The sequence below is a fragment of the Mauremys reevesii genome, linkage group 5, assembly GCF_016161935.1.
Source record: "Mauremys reevesii isolate NIE-2019 linkage group 5, ASM1616193v1, whole genome shotgun sequence".
Classification (NCBI taxonomy): Eukaryota; Metazoa; Chordata; order Testudines; family Geoemydidae; genus Mauremys; species Mauremys reevesii.
This window is the reverse complement of record NC_052627.1, coordinates 138,682,356-138,688,355: the sequence shown is the minus strand read 5'-3', so window position 1 is coordinate 138,688,355 and position 6,000 is coordinate 138,682,356.

The window sequence follows — 6,000 nt, the reverse complement described above, 5'->3', positions numbered from 1 at the left end:
AGTTGGATTATTTTTATTTACCTTCTTATCTGTAAGGCTTTAGGGTTCAGACACTGTCCTACTGGGTGAGCTTTGGCACATACCTTCCTCTCCCTGGGCCTGGTTCCCCTCCTGCCTTTTGCCTGTCTTGCCTGCACAGCTTTTATCCAGGGTCACTAACGCAGGGTCGGGATGTGTTACTTTCCCTGGTGCAACCCTGGTGTGGACTCAGTTACTCTGGCATCAAAGTGCCTTATCCTGGAATGCCCCTTCCCCATACCAATATACGCACCTGCATAGGGGTGGAGCAGCATCCACGCCGGAGGGAACCTAGCCTGGTGTGGGTCAAGCCCGGTCTAGCGAAGGGTTTAGATTGGAAGCTCTCTGGGGCAGGGACGCTCTCTTGCAATGGGTCTGTCCTAGCAGGAGGAGGCCCTGATCTCAGGGGCTCTAGGCACCACCACAATGCTAGTGGGACAGGTGTCCGTCACCACGGCAGCTGTCGCCATCTGTCGCGCTCCCCTCCCGAGCTCCCCGTGCGTAGCCCCTGTACACCGGGCAGGACGTCTAACTCCATTGCCGGCTCTGCCTGTGGTGCTGCTTTGTGCCGCATGGGCCGTTACCTTAGGACTGTCCTGAGCTCCCAGCCTAGCTTGGCCTTGGGTGGTGCCTCCTTCGGCAGTTTGATCTGTCTTGTGAGAGATTCCTCGGAGCCAGGCCAGTCTCGAATTCCTCGGTGCCTCCGGCTCCTCCCTCCGCAGGTGGTGGATCTACCCCCCCCCCCACATACATGAGGAGAGGTGACACACATATTCCCATACACGTCTAACATGGGGCGGGGGGCAACTGACCTGACCCTCCCTGCCCAGCGCTTTCCACCCTCCGTGCCTGGCTGGGCCCCCGGGACAGACCCGCCTCTCCTGGCACCTGGTGCCGCATCTTCCCAAGGCAACACATGGGGGGGGGGGGCCCGCAGGGTCACATGTCCCCTCCCCGGATTGCTGCCAGGGTTCACACAAGGACGGGGCCAGCAGTAGGCTTTCTGCACTGTGCGGGAGGGAAGGGACGGGCTCGTCTCTTCCCCCGCCCACCCCCCGGGGCTGGAAGAAGCTTGCCCCGTCCTGTCCATGCAGTGTCAAAAGGCAGCTAACACCTCCAGGCTGGCCACCGACATACCCCAGCCCCTCCTGTCCCCTGGCTACAGCGCGGGCAGGAAGGGGTTAAGCATTGTGGGCCAGGGCCCAGGGAACCTGACTGCAGGGCATTCAGCGAACCCGGCCAGAGCGGTGGCTCAGCAGGGGACGGAGCAGCCCCGCGCCGGTGAGTGGAGAGGAGCAGAGGGTGCTAAGCCTCTGCCTCGGGGGGAAGGAAGGCGCCTGCCGGCCAGGCTGTTGGTGAGCTGCGCGCTCCGACCAGGGGCTGGTTCTCCGCCCAGCGCTGGGAGCGGGATGTGCGCCGCCGGGGGGATATGGAAGAGCAGCGGGGTTGTGGGGGGTGAAGGGGCAAAGCAGGGAGAGGACAGCGAGCTGGGGACCATGTAAAGGGCTGATGGGTGGGCAGCGGAGGCGACACATAACCAGCTGCCGCCTGGCACCTGCCCGCACTCACCAGCCACTGGAGCACACAGTGCGCAGCCAGTGCCGGTCGGAAACGGGACAGGGAATGAGGCCCTGCTGGCAGAGAGCCAGCACGCGGTGGGGGCTGCGCTGATGGATCAGCAGGGGGAGCGGCCAGCCCGTCTCCTTGCCACCAGCCTGGCACACCCAGCCCCATGTTGGCCACTGGACCCTACCACTCTCCGCTGGTGGGCGGGCGGCTGGCGAGCAGGGATCTGGCCAGCAGCAGGACCTGCCAGTACTGATGTGGGGGAGACAGAAAATACGGGACAATTTGCCCGTTTTTAAGAAAAGTCGGGACAGCTGCAGGAGATCCTAAATACGGGACTGTCCCTTTGAAAACAGGACGTCTGGTCACCCTATCACAAGCCAAGGGCCGGGAGCTTGGAGCTGCTCATTTCTAATCCTGCCTCTGTATGCCTGGGGGCCACTTGGTTCACTCACCATGGAACTATTTCTGCGCTTAAAATTATGCACATGCTTAAGGGCTTGGGGCCTTAGCATGCGTCCTGCTCCCATAAAAGTTAATGAGAGTTTTGTCCCTGACTCCTACGGCTGCAGGAACAGGCTTTTAAAAACGGCTGCATCGGCTGCAAAAGCGCAATTATCTGCGAGCACTGTGAGCTGCCAATTTCTCTACAAACTACAATCCATAAATCATAGAGTCCGGGGCTCCCAAGGAAAGGGAATTGCAATCAGCTGGCCGGGCTGCGTCTAAGGCTGAACCTTGATGTGTTTTAGACTGTATCTCCACAGAGCGTCCTGACCATGCAGCGCATTCTGCCCAGCGGTAGCTGGGTCTCAGAATGTGTCATTGCATTTCCACCTGTGGCTCAGTCCAGAGGCCATCGTCTGAGAACTGCACCCCAGAGGAACACTCACCATCAGACACAACTCCTCAAGCCAGGACGTTGCAATCGGCTAGCCAGGCTGACATACCACTGCCGGTAGAAGTGTGGCTGACTCTCATGAGCCATAGCAGAACTGGTTAAATTTTTCACAAAGGCTGGCTTAGTAGATTAACACTCAGTTTGGTTCCAGGTGGCTAATGGGGAGCTGCTGGGCATCCATGAAAATGGGTCACAGGTCCCCAAAGTCTCCTGGATTTTAGCAAGGCTGAAATTCCATACGGCAAGTCAAGGGGCCAGGGAGGAGAAATGACACCAGGTGACTCAAGTGACCAATCATGCCCCACAGATTGTTGGGACCTGAACCAAACAGGTCATAACAATGCAGTGGATGAAATCTGTTTGTGTAAACAATGCAGTGAATCTTCACCTCTAGAGTCAGAGAAATCGGGGTCCATTCGCTGCCCAGAGAAGAGCTGACTCAGTGGTGGTCTGGGTTAAGAAGCCCATCCAGAGCATTACATAAAGTCGCAGACAAGGCCGTCCTTAGGATTTACGGGGCCCTACGCAGTATTATTAAACTGGTGCCCCTGTGCCCGACGGCAGCCTGGGTTCACAGCCTGCGGGAGAGGGACAAGGCAGCAAAGGATACGGAGCCGCCCGGCTCACCTCACAGCGGCGGAGAGTCTCAGTTCCCCGCAGAGACCCCCGGACCCTCTCCCTCACGCAGAATGCGCGGCGCCGGTGCATTCGGTTCTGTGAATACGGCCCCTGCCGAAGGACACAGCAGCGCACGCTGGGTGTGCCGGAGCCGACCCGCTCTTAACTGCTGTCATGGGCAGTGGGTGAAGCTGCCGCTTGGGAGGCAGCTCCCAGCCCACCTCTTCTGCCTGCCCCCATACTCCACCCCTGCTCCGCCCCAGGCCCCGCCCCCACGCTGCCCAGGCTCCGCCCTCTCCCCACTCTCTCTCTCTCCTCTCTTCCCTCCCCCTCCCTGCATACCCCCTTCCAGCCAAATCCCTGAACCAAAATGAAGCAAATGACATTAGAAAGAAATTGAAGAAGAGTGGGGTTTTTTTTGTTTTGTTTTGTTTTTCAAAAAATAATGGAGCATGTTTTCCACTGCATGCCAGAAGGTGAAGACTGGACATGCAGAAGGTACCTAATTAAAAGCACTAAATTTAGGAATAAAAAATGTCAGTCACAGGTATTTTTATATACCCTGAAGTTTGTCAGAGATTTATTTGCAAAAACTTTGTAGTAAGGGGGAGTCAGCTGAACCGCTGAATACAACATGAAATATTATGGAATACATGATGCAGCTCTTCTCTGTTTTACATTTTTTAATCAGTATTTCTAAGCTGATTTTATATTTGAAATGTACTTTTAAGCCTTCATTAAGTAATCATTCTGGATTACCACATATTTAACTCACTGAAACAAAGACAGTATTTTAAATTAATCGGTCACAGAGGTTTAGTGTGTTCATAACAATGTTCATTGCTTTTAGGAAAAGGGAACACTAATTTACTGTGTGTGAGCTCCATAACAAGAGACATGGTTATGAAATTTCACCAACTTTAAAAAATGTTTCCAAAGATTTTAGGCATAACAAAGGAGTTTATATCTTAAGAGTTACTGATTTTACTGGAGGGTTCGCTTAAAACTAGTTCATCAAATAGTCAGTAGTAAAGAAAGCTGGACAAATGAGTTTCCCTATCTTGCAGGAAAGGGTGTTGTCCCTTTAAGGGGTGAAGGGAGAAAGGGATGGACAGAAAGGACAGGAAGACTTTGGAGGCAAGTTTTTCTACTATAATAATTCAAATTGAAATGTGTATTTTAGATAAGGGTGGGGTAGCAGGGTGGTCACCCCGCTCCTGCCCTGAAGGGCTTAAACCAGCCCTGGGAGACGCTGTAGCAGGCGGGGGAAGCGGGGCTGATTGGTGGAAGCAGCTGCAGCTGCAGCCACACCCCAGTCGGGCCCCAGCTGGCCCTATAAGAGGGCTGAGGGCCAGAGACTGAAGGACACTCTCTCTCTCTCGCCTCATTGAGAGGAAAGGACCTGGCTGCCTGGGAGCCGAGGAGGGAACCTAGGGTGGAGCAGGGCTGGGGAAGGGCAGAGGGAGCTGGGGAGCAAAGCCCCAGGCTGCAGGCCGATTTAAGGGCCCACAGGGGTGCTGGGGCTGCAGAGGGGCAGCCCAGAGCCAGGCGGAGGCGGCTGGTCCAACCCCCCCCCCTCCGATGATGAGTGGTTCACAGGCTGCCGTCTGCCCCAGGGCGCGGGGCTGGATGGTGACTGGCAGTAGCCACTGAGGCGAGTGGGGATAGAGGGTTGGGGGCTCCCCTGGGTGGGGAGACCCAGAGACTGCAGGGTACTGCAGGGGGCAGAACCCCTGGTCAAAGGGCACCGGGGTCCGGGAGGGACACGGGGGCCAGCGGCAGGCAGACATCAGCCGGCAGAGGGCGCTCCGGAGCTGGAAAGGAGCTAATTCCCTGGCCGACCAGCAGGAGGCGCTGCAGCGGCGAGTCATCGCCCCGCCACAGGTGGTCTTTGGAAGGATTTATTTAAAAAATGATATGTCTGAAGACCCACACTACAGTAATGGGCTACCGTTTTTGTCAGTAAATTCAGAAACTGACAGTAGATACCTGGGGGTTGGCAAGTGCCTGTTAAATGGCTTCGTTACACCTGAATGGCTCTTTCACAGGTTCAGTGCTGGGCTAACAGGGCTGGCAGGCTGGAGGCCTTTTCACTTCTCAGTTACTAGATCCCCTCGGAGGAGGGCTCACCAGGCTGCAGCTGCCGGCTGCGGGAGCCTGCAGGAAGGGTCAGAACAGGAATAGGAAAGGGGATGGGTGGACACGAAGACCCAGCGGTGCCCCACATTTTTTGTTGCCCTACGCAGCCCCGTATGCTGTGTATGCCTGAGGACCGCCCTGGTCACAGAGCAATTCTTGCTGGTAGAAATAATATGAGAGAAACAAACTGCCTTTGCGCTAGCAAGAGACCCACAATATATAGTCTTAGCAGGCAGTTTCTACGACTCCAAAGAGAGATTCTGCTAATTTGCTTCAGCGGTAATACTACCACGTTGAATCCCTAGGACAAGGCCACATCAAGCCGATAAACCAGACAATTTCCAAGTCAGGATGCCAGCGGCCGAGCTCACTCAGACCTGGGTAAATCAGGAGTTGCTCCTGTTCCACACAGGCCTGATGCTGGATATGCCTCGTCCCTTGGTCCCGTTGGGGTCTCTGCTCTCTGCAGGACAGGAGACACGAGTGTGTCTTGGACTGACACAGGACGCCGCGAAGGCACATCAGCCTGCGAGGTGCCGTGCCGAAGTCAGTCTTTGGAATCGTTACTGATTATACGTGTTGATATTTGAGCTCCCCTAGCACCTTTCATCAGAGGGCCTCAGAGCTCAGCTCCTCCGCTGACGAGTGCGGTAGAAAAACCAGCCAGGAGGGCACGCACGGCAAGGGATGCGATAGGTTAGCCAGCTGTGCAGCACACAATTAAGTAGATGTTCTATATAATTAAGCAGGTGTAGAGC